Consider the following 17942-nt stretch of genomic DNA (forward strand, 5'->3'; position numbering starts at 1 on the left):
AAGAGAATTCAAAATTCCCTCCATTTTCTCAAAAGGCACATCTGTTTACACCAAGAGACAAGTCCTTACATTCAATAGCCTTTCCAAAGTGTCTAGACGCATTGAATCATTCCATGGGGTGTTTGAATAAATTGGAACCTTCAAAAACTATTAAAAAATAGTCACTAACTACCTTACTCTATCTTATTTTATCTTTGAAGCCAATTCTAGTGCCTCTAGCACCAGCCTACTAAAGTTAGCACTGTTCTGGATCTTGGCGATGTTTTTCTGTAAATTAGAGTCTCTGGTGTCAGGATGTTGAAATGCTCCTTTTTTACTCCAAATTTCTTCCTTTTTGCACCCTTTGCTCCAATTGCCTAAAATTGATATACCTACAATAAATCATGAAAATACACTTCTGTAAAGGCAATATCACCAAATTTAAGCATAAAATGAATACATAAAATTGCACATTATTTAGTGTATAAGGTCTCACACCTTTCTAGAAGTGTTGAGAATGTCACATTAAGAAGGAAAGGACAAGGAATCACATCCAAACTAAGAGGTGATGAGATACATTGGGAGGAAAGCACAGGGACTAACAACCAACTTAAGAGGTAGCGAAAGAGTTGAGAAGAGAATCAGATGCCTTGCAACATTTAAGGGGGTCTCACACTGATCTAAATATGCTAAGAATGTCACATTAGGAAGGAAAGCACAGGGACTCACATCCAATCTAAGAGGTGAGAAGCTACATTAGGAAAGAAATCATAGAGACTCACATCTAACCCAAGAGGTATCAAAAGTGCTGAGAAGAGAATCTAATGCTTTGCTCCATTTAAGGGGTTCTCACACTGATCTTAAAGTGTAGTGAATGTCACATTAGGAAGGAAAGCACAGGGACTCACATCCAACCCAAAAGGTAGAGAAGAGAATCAAAATATAGGTGGTGACCCTAATATGGGAACTGGAATTTAGGTATTAGCCCCAGAATGAGAATTAGAATTTAGGTACTGACCTGAAGAATTTGAATTTTACTACACTAGGAAGAAAAGCTCAAGGAGTCACTTCCAACCCAAGAGGTAGCGAAGGGAATTAGAATTTAGGTACAGACCCTGAGATGGGAACTGGAATTTTAGTACTAGTCTTGGAATAAGAATTTGAATTTAGGTCTCAACTTTGAGAATTTGAATTTGCTAAATTGGGAAGGAAAGCTCAGAGGCTCACATCAAACCCAAGAGGTAGCGGAGGGAACCAATATTTAGGTATTGACCCCGAAATGGGAACTGGAATTTTTGTATCATCCCTAAAATGAAAATCAAAATTTAGGTACCAACCTTGAGACTTTAAATTTGATACATTAGGAAGGAAAGCTCAGGGACTCACTTCTAACCCAAGAGGTAGTGAATTTAGGTACTGACCTAGGAACTGGAATTTAGGTACAAGCCTCGGAATGAGAATGAGAATTTAGGTACCAACCTTGAGAATTTGAATTTGCTACATTGGGAGGAAAAATTCAGGGACTCACATCCAACCCAAGAGGTAGTAGAGGGAATAAGAACTTAGATACTATCCCCGGGAGCGTTGTGAGCACGAAAAGATTGCAGAAGATTTGTGAAAAGGATGTGGAGACCTGTGGAATGGAAGTTGTGGAAATTTTTGCGAAGAACGTGGAATGTGTGTGAAGAGCGTATAGCGTGTGAAATTTCTAGCGAATTCATTTACCACATTTTTTTTCTCCTACTACTAGGATAATTTTCAAATTTGATGTTTATTCATTTTCCTTTAAATTTGAATAAAAATTTCATTTTTTATTAAGATTTTATTTATATTGTTCTTTGCTCATTATAATTTGAGACCAATGTATGGTCCTGCGGCTTTTTATCAATTGCACAAACAAGGCTATGCAACAGCATCTGTTGAAATCAAAAACTTCATTGATTTTTCTTTGAATGTGTAGTACAACTAATCATATACTGAAAGTTATCCAAAACAACAAAAGTACAATGGTGTAGAAACTATCATATGTTGCCTGCTCTGATATAGTACAAAAGTAGAACAATCATTTATTTGCTATTGAGACCATCTCGTGATCAAGCTAACCATCTAAGCCACGCACCAAAACGAAAGTCCCCTGTTGTATACTTAGAGGTACAACTATCAAACATCTCATACGAGGATAGTACCTCTAAATCTTATGTATACTACACTTTACTATCATCCATTCTTCATAATGTAACTGAAACTCTTGAATGTGGCAGTCCAAGAGTGTAGTGTTTTGTCGGGTATGCTCTAAAACCCTTCAAAATTTGCACTGAACCAACTAGCAGCAAAATCTCTACTGATTCTTGGAATTTTCCACAGTTGACAATCTGTATCTCTTTACCAGACAAAATATTGCTTTGGCTCATGAATGAAACTATGTAGAACGGTCTGAAAAATTCATGGTGGTCAATGTGGGGAGGAATGCAGTCCCCTTCTTCATAAATGTTGATGATGAAACTATTCAAAATATAGTCTGCCGGTAAATTATTCCATCCTATAATTCTCTTAATCATTGTTGGCACTTATTTTAGGGGGGTCCTGTGAAAGTTGTCGGTTGCCAGAATCAGAATTTCGTCGTCTGCTTCAGAAGGACATATTGTATATATATATATATATATAGTTTAGAAAATTATGAAATCAAACTGACTTCATATTTTTTGTAGTTTAAATTAAAGAGCGATGTACCTCAAACTCTATATCAATCCCGAAAAATAAACACAAGACTTGAGGGTGAGGCTCGATCAAATAAACTAAGAAGTATATGATGTCTATTTGGTCTGTGAAATCGTTTTGTTTGCCGACAATTTCTCATGTTTAATATGAAGAATTAAATAGAATTTATTTTAGGTTGGGTTTGGAAAAAATTCCTATAAAGGCAAGCCCCTATAGTTAATTACTTCCTTAATAACTGAAGTTACCTAAGAAAACTCTCAATAAAAATCAGAAAATATTATATTCAAAGAGGTCAAAAGGATAAGACTTTTCAACGAGATTTTTGATGAAATCAGACAAAGAGGTGTAAAACAGGAATGACTCAAATTTGAAAAATTTATTGTGGAATCCAAAGGAGGAAGTGCTTGGCGATGTCACGACTCTGAAGGAGAACCTCAGTGACTTCCCACTCTATCCTATGCTTTGGCTTCAATTTAGAGGAGAAAATTATTTAAATGTTTCATCCTGCCAATTTCATTTATTAGGGGTTACATTTTTGTGAAACGATCACACAATTAACTTGGAAGATGTGAGAATTTAGGTTGTAATGAATGATGACCTCAGAATCCTAAGGCGAGTTAGGGCTTATATTACACAACACGATTATGCAAAGGCCTAAACTAAAGATGAGTTGAGGATTTAAAGATGAGTTGAGGATTTACGTTGCATAAGAAAACAACCTCGAAGTCCTATAACTTTATTGTTTAATTTTAAGGAAAGGAAATTGGTTTAGTTGGGGGAGACATGTTTTGTTGTTGAAGATGGCCGTGCTGCCCACCAGGCTAGCTCCAAGCTCCTCGCCATGACAAATTCAAGTTTTCTAGTGTGTCAAGTTATGATGTCAAATCAGGTGGCCCTATATTTGTAGTTATTTAAATATTTTATGGGGGCATGTTAAAGTTGGTTAGAGCGACACCGATTAGGATCATACGTTTCCCTCGTTCTAGCTCCACTATTTCCTATTTGATTCACTTAGGCCAGATGAATTTACTAAACTCAACTTAATGAATTTCATACTTTCATTTAGACCATTGGAAATCTCGTTAACAACCGAAGGTTACCTCCTCCAAGGGATTCCCGATCATCCAATAGAGTCCTCTTAATTTAGTTACAATTATTGTTTTGTGATGTTTGTGATTAAATTTTGAGTTGTCTTATATTTTGAATGTTGTGGAGGTGAATTTTATCTTGGTTGATTTTAATTTTGGTTTTGGTTTCAGTTTTGTGGCATTCCTAGTAGTTTTGGTTCTTATGCAGGGTGACATCGTTGTTTAACATGCAAGTTCGTAAGCATAAAAGTACAGTGTAGAAAATATGAGAAAAAAATCACTGTAAACTGTAAAAGTGTACCCAACGAGTTTTCTTGTTTCACCACCTGAAAGGTTAGTACTTGCAAAGCATGTATATATATATATATATAATTTTGCAAGAATTAAAGCATGCTTATAAGGAAAGTAGAATACAAATTTAAGGTGTGTCTACAAAATCCTATGTCATAACTTAGTGGGTTTAAATTTTGAGGATGATTACATTAAGAAAATCATAATAAATTCAGATGTCCTACAAGGTTTCTAAGGGATTATGAAGAAATCTCGGGTAATACCCTAAACATTTCATAGTCCCCGGAATTATCTTGAGTTCGTTTTGATCTTATTATGTTTGCTATATAGTTCATCCATTCAATACCCTCAGGCTCAGGGAATTATGATGTTTTAGTTATCTCTTAAGTGGGGTAACCACCATTTGATATCTTACTTAAGAATTATATGGGTAAATACCCTTAAAGGCAATTTGATTTTACTTAATTAAAGAATTTAGTTAATTTGATATTTAAGTATTGGCTTGTAGTGTTTTGAATGTTCTTAAATTAATTATAAGTTATTTTCTAAACCTTATTAAATAAAACTTGATTAAGCCTAGCTCACTACTAAGTCCTTAAGTTTTAATGGGTAGATTTGTAATTTTAAGAAAAATAGCTCTTTGAATATTTTATGTTCTTTAATCATTATTATAAATTATCTCGAAACCATTGGTTAGGGGTTAAAATCAATGAGTTATACTCTCCTAAAATCAAACCCCTCACCGTAATATCTCCTTATTGAATGCTCTTCAAAATTTCATTAATTTTGAAAAATTACAAATTTATCCTTTATAAAGTCCAAGTGAGGTTGGTTTCTACCACTTTATCCCTTTTGTGTTTCAATCATCAAGATATGTTATTTAAGATAATTTATTGACCATTTACCCTCTTGATTAGGCTTAAATATTAATTAAAGCTTAAACTCCAAAATTATACTTTTGCCCCTAAGGCCTTAATACACTATAATTCATTAAATTAGACTCAAATGACTTAAAAAATTTTATGTTACCTCACTAATGGGTTAATTAAAACATCAGAGGGGAAAATGTGATTTTTTCAAATTTATTTAATTTTATAATTATTTTTAATGTAAAATAAGAATTTTCAATGAAAATTTAATAACTCACTCAAAATAAGACCTCTGTCTTTAAGAGAAATCTTGGAGGTTCACCTAGATCAGAGAACCACTTCGACTAATTTTCATTATTTTTAGAGGTTTATATTAATTATTAGGATTATTTGTTTTTTTAGCATTAATTAAATATAAAAAAATATTTAAATGAAAAATTAAGTCTTATATTTTTATTAATTCTCTCTAAGTCTAGGGAACCCAAAGAAATAAATTTTATATTTTTGTGGCTTATATTTTAATTATTAGAAATATATTAGTGAGAAATTAAATAAAATTCATTTTTTAGATTTTAAAATTAATATCTTGACTTAGAAAATTAGAAAAATTATTTTAATTGATTTCAAGTGATAAGGAAGCCAAATGTGACATTTTAGTGTATTTTTACAACTCTATAATTTTTATGATTTTTAATTAATTTTTAATTATTTAAAGAGTTAAAATTAGTTCAAAAATGAAGTGTTTATTTTTAATTAAAATTTATTTTTTTAGGTTCCTCTGGTTATAAGGAGCTCCAAAAACCAACTTTTGTAATTTTTTGAGTTGTATTTTAATTATTATAATTATTTTAGTGTCAAAAAATGTTATTTTACTTAATTAATCCATTTAAGTAGTCAAATTAACTCCAATTGACTTGAAATTTTTATGGGGAGCTCCCTTGACATTAAATTACTGTGTGGAATAGTTCTTATGCTATTTAAAATTATGTTTACTCCAAATTAATTGTATTTCATTTTTTAGGGTGAGTGACAAATAGTAATATTTTTAATGAATTAAATCAAGTTTATGTTTTTCCTAGGATTCTCTGACCACACTGAACCTACCAAAATAAATTTTATATTTTTTGGATGAGTATTTTAATTATTATAATTTTTATATCAAAATAAGGACATTAACTTGAAAATTAGATACCTATGCCTAAAGATCTCCCCTGACCATGGAAAAATCGTGGAAAGAATTCTAATAATATGTAGAATCAAAATCCAAAAGCTCAAGTCATGGTGATATTTCTATGAAAATGGAAAGTTAAAATAAGGAAAACACTATTTAATTATTTAAAACTAATATATGCATCAAATAAACTTAAAAATGTTTTCACATTGTTCTCCTCTCTTCACTGAGCAACAAGGTATTTTTATTTTATTTTTATAATTTTTCTACACAAAGTTATGCATTTTTAAAGTTTTAGGATATGAATAAATAAGAAAAATCCCATAATTTCCTACTTAAATCAGTCAGCGTTGATTGGATCCTCGTACGGGTCGAAGGGTCGGGTGTCGCCATGGGATAGGGAACCACCATCTGTGTCAGCTCCGCCTTTTCGCACCGCGGCTCGTCCGGCTTGATCAGAGCCATCTGATGGATACATGCTCCATTGGACTGCGTTCGGTCATCGTCCCTGATAGAGCTAGCCCAAAAACTGTTCATTTTCGGTCATCGTCCCCAATAGAGCTAGCCCAAAAACCGTCCACTTTCAAAGCTTGATATCTCTCTCAATTCTCAAAGAAATTGAGTGTGTTTCTTTTAAATGCTTATCTTGATGAGGAGATTACATCCATGTGGTTGATCAAACCTTAAATCAATCCTATAAGCATGGAGAATTAAATGAAGCTTGGTTTAGGGTTAACTTTCAATACCTTGGTCCAAGAGGGGTAGCCTCGATTGGATGCTTGTGGAAACTTGCCTTAAGTCCAAAGAGCTCCCAGACAAAGTCCCAAACTGTGGTGAATTGCTTAGGTATGATTTCGACCAAAGCCAATTTAGGGGGTTGATCAAAGTCCACCTTAGGGTGGTCTGGTAATGGGGCTTTATTGGGGAATCTTCTTCTCTTACTGTGGGGATGGTGTGGGTGCAATTAATTTGAATTTGTTGGAGGTTTGGAGAGTGTCTTGTTTCGGCCTAGGAATTGGTCTAATAAAATAGCTTTAGCAGTGGACTTGTGTGGTTAAGGATGGTTGGGTTAAGTTCAAAAGGTCTCAAGGAAGCTTTAGAAGCAATTTGACAGAGTTTCCCCAAGGAATTTTAAGCTCTCCCCCTTTGGTCATGGAGGGGGGTTTAAATAGAAGGGCTTGGAGAGGCCACCAGGAGCAATTGGTGGGTGTTTATGGTTTCTTAGGTGGAGAGAAGAAATACCCAAGTGTCTAATTGGAGTTGTTCACATTAGGTAGGTTCACATTTGAATTTTTATCATATGGCCTCCCTTGGCCATGGTGTTCTTCGGCCACCAAGGTGGCTAGCAAGCCAGGGAGGGGTCACCATTTGGTCAGGGGGCTCAAGGCTTGGTTTTGGTGCAACCAATTTGGGGTTGCCATGTGTAAACTTCTTGGATCAAAATGGAATGGGGAAATGGCTATTTTGGGTCAAATTGGGTCAAATCATGGTTTTGGGCTGGGGTTCACTCCCCAAGGCTAGTTTAGGTGCGAAGGGAAATAAGGAGGTTCAGCTTAATTAGCATGGTGAGGTCTCTATCCAAAGAGATTTGGATAATCATGGGTTAGAATGATTCATGGGAGGGGTTAAGAGAATATTAAGGATATTTCAAAGTGGTTTAGCCTCTTTCCAATAATAGATTGATGATGTGGCATGGCTCTCATGGCTTATCTATGGCTTAGGAGTGGCTTCATGGCTTGTCCTTGGCTTGGTCAACTTTCATGAGAAGGAATTTTTGGAATTTTGAAATATTTTGGTGGAGTTTGGCATGATGCTTGATTTGGAATGCTTTGATTTTTTATTTAGGACTTTAGGAATGATTTTAATCAAATGGATGATGGAAATAAATAATTGTCATGTGGGCTTTGGACTTGGGCTTTTGAAATTAAATGTAGTGGGCTTTGGGATTTTAAAATACAAATTGATTTTGGGCTAAAATTTGAGCTAATTAAATGTTGAGTTTGGTGTAGGAATATGTCATGAAGGCTTGATAAAAATTTCAAATGAATTTGAATTGAATTGGTGGGTTAATTTGGTGGATTTAGGCATATGGTTAAAATTGAGACTTTTGATTTGAATGAAATTGGTCTTTCAATTGGATCAAATTGGGCTTAAATTTTATATAGAATAGAATTGGGTATGCTGATTTTTGGTTTAGAATTGAAATTGTGCAACGTTGGGGTCAATTGAGCTAAGATTGTGGCTAATTTAGGGACATTTGTGCCTTTAAGGGAAAATTGAGGTTTTTGGTCAAATTAGGTAAAATTTATCAAATCTGGTCAAATTGATGATAAAAAATTGAAAATGGGAATATTTGGGATGATTTTGGAATTTTTAGGTCATGAGGGGCATTTTGGTAATTTTGGCAATTTTTGGGGGTATTTTGAAAATTTGGCAAGTTTTGGTCAATTTAGGTAGTGGGGAGTGGTTTGAGATGATATTTGGACAAATTTGGGTATTTTGGATAATTTTGGGATTTTTGACAAAGTTAGGGTTTTAGGGGTATTTTGGTAATTTTGGGATTTTTGTCAAAAATGGGCAACAAGCCATGAAGCCAGACCAAACCAATAGGAGCCATGTGAGGACTAATTTTGATGCTCAATATGTTGGTTCTAACCCTCTTAATCAAAGACTAGGGTTAGAGGGTCATCCATATGAGCTTTCCAAAAGGAGTGAGGGGACCAGGTAAAGGGGTCTTATGGTTTTAGGGTATGTGAGAGGTGTAGTGTGTGTGTGAGTTAGCATCACCAAAACCAGATCAACCAGGGTTAGTCCTAATGTCTGACCATCGTATGGGGTATTCCCGTTGAGCTCCTCCATACTGACCCCACCTACTAAGTGCTAGAGGTTAGGACCAACATGTGGAACTTCAAATTGAGCAAAGAAGGGATTAGACTTTCTATTGGTGAGGGTTCCTTTTCTAGTCCTCTAAGAATAGTCAACAGAAAAGTTCTATGGCTAGAACCTAAGAAGCTACTAAAGAGGAAAAAAGAGGAAACAACTAGACCTAAACCAAAAATAAGATCAACACGTATTTGTTAACATAAAACATATGATGAAAGATTGAGGTTTTTTAATCGTGAGTTGATGTCAGAGAGGCTCATCAATCAGTCCTTAATAATACCCATCATCATAAATGGAATTATGATAAATATATCATGTGATAACATATAGGGTATTGATCAACATGATTCATCTTCAGAGTAATTCTAATCAGAATCAAGGATAATCATTTGAACATTAAACTCATCAATTTATTCTTATTTTTTCAAGTCCCACATTTGTGCTCGTAAAATCTACAGTAGGTTTGATAACAATTGAGATATATGTTTGTAGTTTGTGTTGAATAGCATATTAAGTTGCAAGCTTTTAACTTGGTTGAATGTGTTTAAGATTTTATAATGTGGATTGTTCTTTGAGCAAAATTTTAAGAGCTTTTTGGGGTGGGGATTAATGCATGTGTAACATGTGCTAGTAGTTATTGAAGAGGTATGGTTCTAAGGAGACTGGAAAGTAAGTGAATTTTGTAATCTAGACTTATATGACACTTAGTTGGACATCAAATGGGCACTTGGCTTCATAAAATTAGAAAGGACTTGGTTGTAGTTGGACACCAAATTGCCATTGCTGGTTTTTAATCTAGGGAGAGCGAAGAAAAACTTATTCTATATACAATGGCCTTAAAATTAGCTTGAGGTATTATTTAACTAAATCTTGAGAAGAAAATAGGAAAGCTATATGAAATAAATTCAAAAACTAAAACAAGCAATGAGACGGATGCCCTAAGTAGGCTTAGATGAAGTTCTGATACTTTATTGTCTTTATGTAATAATTTCTTAGAAGGATGTTGAGACCACGTTGAAGGCACAACTTTGCCCTTTTTTATCTTTGTGTTTTACCTCTCTTTCATAGAACCCGCTCAAGAAAAATAGGGGAAAGAAATAAAACCATGTGTTGCTATAACAAATAATTTCATAATCTGCATTTTCTTAACCAATATTACAAATATGTATATGTCCTTTTAGAGGCCACTACTAACAAAATGTGGGAATATCATAGTATAACGAGTATGCATAAAAAAAATATAACAAACTATAGCCATTTTGCTAAGATGACAACATATGGAAATATATATGCTTTCCTATAATAACCTTCATCAGGGCGCTCCATGCCTCAATAGTACCCGATTTGAGTGACTAAATTTGTGTAGTAGCATCATTAGGAGGATGATAAGAATACAAATCTTAAACTTTAAAGGTGAATGAAGTAAGTGGATTAGGTTGTAGCTTATGATGTATGCATTGTCATTAAGGTGTTAAAATACAACAACATGTCCAAATTTTTTAGAATATGCCATGTGAAGACTATTCCTTGTGCATTCTAATCATAATGAGGTCACATGAATAAAAAACCTAGCAACATCATTGGTTGTCAGCCTGTTGTTTGTAGTTACAATTAGAATAAATTAAGTTGGATTGAACTTCTTGAAGCAGACGGGTAGCATCTTCAACCATGGAAGGAACTTGGCTCTTACATATGGGTAACACAACAACATCTACAATATGATTGAGTACTTTTGTATAAATAATATTAAAGGGGCTCTTTCTAGTGGAACTATTAGTCAATGAATTATATGCAAGTTTTGGTTGTACCAAAAGGCTATCCCATTGTTTTGCATGGTCTTGCACAAGGAAAAAAATGATTTACCTGCAACAAAAACATGAAAATACCCTTCTTTAAAGTGCAATATCACAAAAAATAAGCATAAAATATGTACTTAAAATAGTATATTATTTTGGTGTATCACTCACTCAAATTACAACTAATAAATTCCACATCACGGTCAAATGTGAGGCTTCAAGGAACTCTATGCGAGCGAACAATATCACGAATAAAAAAGATGAGCTATATGGATTACATCTAACAATTTTTTACATGCCACAATTTGTGTAAGTCATTTTTCAAATTCAAAAACGACAATGATTGAATCAACTTCCCTTTTTTTTGGTAAGCCTGAGATAAATTTCAAGCTTAAGGTCTTCCCAAATCAAATCCAAAACTAGAAGATGTATATAATCCAAAAATTTGATTAGTAACTTTATAGCTTAGAAAAATGGAACACTTATATTATTCAGAGACATCTCTCCACAACCAAGGCCAAGAAAAAAATTTTCTTGTGGTCGAGCCAATGTCTTTTCATGCCCAACTTGAGCAGCTAAGTCTCTGATGTGTAAGACTTTTATAAGTTGAACTCTTAAGGATGTGTCTGAAATACATAATTGGTTCCCTTTAAATAAATAGTCATAACAATTTAAATAATTTTTAATCGTACGATAAGTATTGCACTGACTGAATGGAAGAGATGTCTCAGTCTTCAACATACATCTCTTTAATGGATTCATGAACCATTAATTTAGTTTCTAAAGTGTAGATGGCTTATCTCTTACAAAGTGCATTTTCCAATGGGTTTTGTGCTCCCGACTTGTGTTTCAACACAAAACTAAACTTATGAAGCAATAGAACTCAAAATGCATGCATGCGATTCATAGTTTTTTGCGAGAAGAGGAACTGAAAGACTTGATGGTCACTACAAAACACACAATTCTGCTGAAGCAGGCAGTGTTCCCATTGTTTGAGAGTCCGAACAACTGCATATAGTTTCTGCTGATAAATAGTCCATTTTTGTGATAAATAGTCCATTTTTGTGTGGGATAAATAGTCCATTTTTGTGTGGCAGACTTGAGTTCTTTCCTAAAAGATGCAATCGAAAGTTCTTACTTTTCAATTATGATAGCTCTATTTTAATATCTGAAGCATTGGTATCAACTTGGAAAGGTTTATCAAATTCTGGAAGAGTCAAAATTTTAGCTATCATAATGGCTTCTTTTATGATTTCAAAGCTACATGGTTACTAGGGGTGTCAATATGGGTTAGTGGGTTGGGTTTGGGTCTGACTCCAAAAAGACCCAACCTAAATAGAGTCAATGAACTTCAATTGAATAATAAATAGGTTGAAAGCTAATTCCCAAACCTGACCCCAGCCTATGCTTGACCCGCTAACCCCAACCCAACCCGAACATTCATGCTTATTCATGTCATCTTTGGTTTTTGGGTTCAACTTGAACCTGGCCTGAATAATAAATGGGTTGAATTCTCTGTCCCAAACCAGACTAAGAAAATATTCAGGTCAACCCTAACTCGGATTTTTCGAGCCTAGTTTGTGTTGTGTTGGCGTGTCGAGTCAATTTTTGACACCCCTAGTGGTTGCTCGCAACTTCAATCTAAAGTTTTGGATTTTAAATGGTTTTCCACGAGGGACATAATGTTACTGAACCCACATATAAATTGATGATAAAAATTAGCTAATCCATGGAAACACAGAACTTCAAACAGAGAGGCAGGCGTCGACCATTCTTGAATGACGCAAGTTTTTTGTGGATCCATCTTAAGTCCCGCTGTCGTTATAATAAAGCTACGAAAATGAATGTTTGAAAAAATGAACGTGCATTTTCAAATGTACAGAAAAAGCTTATGAGTTCTTAGAACTCTAAAGATGTGTGATAAACAATGTATGGGGTTTTTGAACAAAGAGTTGTATACAAGTATATTGTCAAAGTAAGCAACACAAAAAACTCCTAGAAATATTTTTTTTACCTCATTCATGAGTTGTGAGAAGGTACTAGATGTGTTAAATAAGCCACAAAACCTAAACTTCCACTCATACAATTATTCTTGTGTTTTGAACGTTGTTTTCCATTCATCCCCAAACAAATCAGTATTTGATAATATTCACTCTGTAAGTCAAGTTTAAGAGAATACTTAGCTCAAACAAGTTTGTCTAACATGTCTTCTACTCTCAGCATAAAAAATTGATACTTGATAGTAATTTTATTAATGACTCAATTATCAACGCACACTTCTAACTACAATATTTATTGTAAACTAAGAGTACAGAGACTGCACAAGGACTTAAGCCATGTTGAATTAATTATTTAACCAACAAGTCATCCATCATATCTTGTAAAATCTAATGCACTTTTGGGTTCATTCAATAGTGCGGTGGGCTTTTCAAGAAAACATGGTGTACAAAGTCAATTTAGTGTCAAATCATATGGAAAGGTGGTAGTCCCACTGTCGGCACTTAAAAATTGAAGAGTTGTTAAGTTGTCAGCTGTTATGATGGATATCCTAACAACCATCTTAATTTAATTTAATACATATAATTTATAAAAAATAGTATTTTGAATTTTTTAAAATACAAGACCGAACCGATCTCATCTCCCCAGTAATTTAAATAAACGAGCCTAATACGGTAAGCAATGTATCTACCCCGAAGGATAAACACACTACTTATTGGTAATGCTCGATTAAATAAACTAAAGATTGTATGACATCCGTTTAATTCTGGGAAACCATTTTAAATATAAGATAAAAGTTTCCCCTATTTAATATGAAGAATTAAATAGGGTTTATATTAAGCTGAGTTTGGAAATGCTTCTTATAAGAGCAAGCTTATATAGTTAATTACATCCTAGATAATTGAAGTCACCTAAGGAAGATAATTGAACTCTCGATAAAAATCAAGAGAAATTATCTTCAAACAGGTCAAAGGATCAGGACTTTTCAACGGAATCGGAAAAAGAGGTTTGAAAGGGGAATAACTCAAGTTTGGAACATTTTATTGTAGAATCCAAAGGAAGAAAGACTAGGATATGTCATAGATCTTGAGAAGAACCTAGGTGACTTTCCAAGCTATACTATGATTTGGCTTCAATTTTAGAGATTAGAATTATTCAATGTTTCATCTTTCCAATTTTATTAATTAGGGCTTATATCTGTGTGAAATGATCACACAAACAGCCTGGAAGATGTGAGGATTTAGGTCATGAGAGACGACAACCTCAAAATCCTAAAGCAGGTTAGGGCTTAATTTGTATAGCAAAGCCATAAAAAAGCCTAAAGATAAATTGAGGATTTATGTTGCATAAGCAAACAACAGGTTAGGGCTTAATTTGTATAGCAAAACCATAAAAAAGCCTAAAGATAAATTGAGGATTTATGTTGCATAAGCAAACAACAGGTTAGGGCTTAATTTGTATAGCAAAGCCATAAAAAAGCCTAAAGATAAATTGAGGATTTATGTTGCATAAGCAAACAACTCCAAGCTCCTCATCGCAGTAAGTTTAAGTTTTCTAATGTGCCAAGTTATGATGTCAAACCAAATGTCCCTATGGTTATGGTCATTTAAAATGGTCATTTAAATATCAATTTAAATATCATGTGGCATATTAAAGTTGATTAGAGCGATACCGGTTAGGATCCTACAGTTCCCTCGTTATGGTGCCATTATTTTCTATCGAATTACCTTTGTCCAAATGAATTTACTAAACTCACCCAATGATTTTCATACCTTCATTTAGATCATGGGAAATCTCATTAGCAACTGTAGGTTACCTCCTCCGAGGGATTCCCGATCATCCGATGGAGACGTCTTAATTTAGTTACAATTATTTTTTTGTGATGTTTATGATTAAATTTTGAGTTGTCTTATATTTTGAATGTTGTGGAGGTGAATTTTATCTTGGTTGATTTTACTTTGGTTTTGGTTTCAGTTTTGTGGCTATCCTAAAGGTTTTAGTTTTCATGTAGGGTGACATCATTGTTTAACATGCAAGCTTGAAACAAGAAGTATAGAAAGGTAAATTCATTAATCTAAATGCATACCTGTCAAGTTTTCTCGTTCCTCAACCTGAAACTTTAGTAATTGCAAAGCATATATATATATATATATATAAAAAATTTTGTAGGAATAAAAGCAGCTTATAGAAAAAGTAAGAAGTACAAACTTAAAGTGTGCCTACCAAATCCTATGCAATATCTTGGTGTATTTAAATTTTTTAGGATTATTCCATTAAGTAAATTACAATAAGCTCACATGTCCTTCAATATTTCCAATGAATCATGAGGAAGTTTTAGGTAATACCCTAGATATTTAATAGGCACTGGAATTATCTTGAGTTCATTTTGGTCTTATTGTGTTTGCTATATAGTTCACCCAATTAATACCCTTATGCTCAGTGAAATTTGATGTTTATTTGATGTTTTGATGTTTTGATTATCTCTTAAGAAGGGTAATAATCACTTGATGTCTCATTTATGATTTATATAGGTAAAGACCTTTGGAGGCAATTCAACTTAATTAAGCAATTTAATTAATTTAATTTTTAAAGAATGGGCTTGTAGTGTTTTGAAAGGTTTTAAATTAATTATAGGTTACTTTCTAAACCTCATTGGACAAAATTTTGATTAAGCCTAGCTCACTACTAAGTATGGATAGATTTGTAAATTTTTTAAAAAAAGATTTTCAATGTTTACATTCTTAATCTTTATCATGAATCATAAATCATTTTAAAACTATTAATTTGGGGCTTCAAATCATTGAGTTATGATCTTATGAAATCAAACCCCCCACCTTAAAATCTCATGTTTTAAATACTCTTCCAAATTATATTAATTTTAAGAAATTACAAATTTATCCTTTATACACTCATGGGTAAATTAAAACATCAGAGAAGAAAATGTGATTTTTCTGAATTTATTTAATTTTATAATTATTTTTAATGCAATAAGGATTTTTAATGAAAATTTAATAAATTAATCACAATAAAACTTCTGTCCTTAAGAAAATTAATGGAGGTTCACCTAGGTCAAAGGACCAATTAGACCAATTTTCATGTTTTTTATAAATTTAATTATTAAAATTATTTGTTTCTTTTAAGTATTAATTGAATATAAAATAATATTTAAATGGAAAATTAAGTTTTATATTTTTATTTAATCTCTCTGAGCCCAATGAAGCCAAAGTAATAAATTTCATATTTTTGTGATTTATATTTTATTTATTTTAATTATTTTAGTTAAAAATTAGACAAAAATCATTTTAAACCTTTTAAAATTAATATCTTGGCTTAGAAAACTAGGAAAATTATTTAAATTATTCTAGATGATCAAAAAACCAAATGCAATATTTTAGTGTGTTTTTACAATTTTGTATTTTTTTATGATTTTTAATTAATTTTAATCATTTAAATACTCCAAAGTAGCTTAAAATTGAAGTGTTCATTTTAATTCCAATTTTATATTTCTTAGGTTCCTCTGGTCATAAGGAACTCTCAAAATTAATTTGATGATTTTTTTTAATTGTATATTAATTATTTTAATAATTTAATATAAAAAATGCTATTTTATCTAAAAAAATTCATTTTAGTGATCAAATCAACTCTGATTGACTTTGGATTTTTATGGGGAGTTCCTTTAACAATAAGTTACAGTGGAGAAAGATTTTCATGTCATTTGAATTTATAATAACTCCAAATTAATTTTCTCTTCATTTTTAAGATTGATGACTTAGTCCTTTTCCTAGGATCCTCTAACCACAGTGAACCTACCAAAATAAGTTTTGTATCTTTTTGATGAGTATTTTAATTATTACAATTTTTATATCAAAGCAGAGACCATTAACTTAAAAATTGAATATCTCTAGTTAGAGATGTCTAACAACAGAGACATCAAAAACCCCATGGTCCCATGCCATGGTGAAATGTCTATGCTAATATAGAATCAAAATAAATAAAATACCATTTAAGTAATTAAAAATAAATTATGCATCAAATAGACATGAAAATATTTCCACATTGTTCTCCTCCCTTCATTGAGCAACAGTGTATTTTTATTTTATTTCTGTGATTTTTTTACACAAAGTTATGGATTTTTCAAGTTCTGAATATTTAAATAAATAAGAAAATATTCTATTTATCCACTTAGGTGACGTGACACTACACAATCCTAAGACAACTTTGAAGCTCCACGTGGCACGCTCTCATTTGACGCCGCCGTCCACGCATATGCCCCGTCATCCTGCGGTTCCGCTCCATTCCTTCATCCGACGCCATCACAACCCAATAAACTCTCAATCCAATGGCACTCGATCATCGTCCCCAAAGAGTCAAGCCCGCAAATCATCCATCTTCTAGACCTAATATCTTGCTCGATTCTCAACCAAATCAAGTGAGGCTTGTTCGTATTGACTCATCTTGACTAGGAGAACATATCCATACGATTAATCAACCCTTAAATCAACTCTATACTCATGGAGAATCAAATGAAGCATGGTTTAGGGTTAAGTTTGAATACCTTGGTTCAAGAGGGGGAGCCTCGATTAGATGCTTATGGAAGATTCGTGGGGGTCACAAGAGCCTAGGGATTGAGCCTCGAGTAGTGGTAAATAGCCTAGATATGATTTCGACCAAAGTCGATTTGGAGATCTGATCAAATTCCATCTTAGATTGCTCTGGTGATGGGGCTTTTGTGAAGGATCTTCCTCTCGTATTGTGGGGATGGTGTGTGTACAAGTAATTTTAATTTGGTGAAGTATTTAGAGGTTTCTTGTTTCGGCCTAGGGATTGAGCTCCAAAATTGAGCTCAAGCGGTAGATTTGAGTGGCTAGAGATGGTTGGATTGAACTCAAGAGGTCTTAAGAAAGCTCTGGAAGCAATTTACCAAAGTCTCCCCAAGGAATTTCAAGCTCTCCTCCTTTGGCCATGGAGGGTAGGTTTAAATAGAGGGGGAAGGAGAGGCCACCAGGGGCAATTGGTGGGTGCTTTAAGTTGTTTATGTGGATGCCAAAAATGTACAAAAATCCAGTTGGGATGAGACAACTTGGATGGGTTTAATTTTGAGGTTTAGCCATGAGGGAGCACTTGGTCATGGCTTTTTCACCATCCCACT

Source organism: Phalaenopsis equestris, unplaced genomic scaffold, assembly GCF_001263595.1.
Source record: "Phalaenopsis equestris unplaced genomic scaffold, ASM126359v1 Scaffold000115, whole genome shotgun sequence".
NCBI lineage: Eukaryota > Viridiplantae > Streptophyta > Magnoliopsida > Asparagales > Orchidaceae > Phalaenopsis > Phalaenopsis equestris.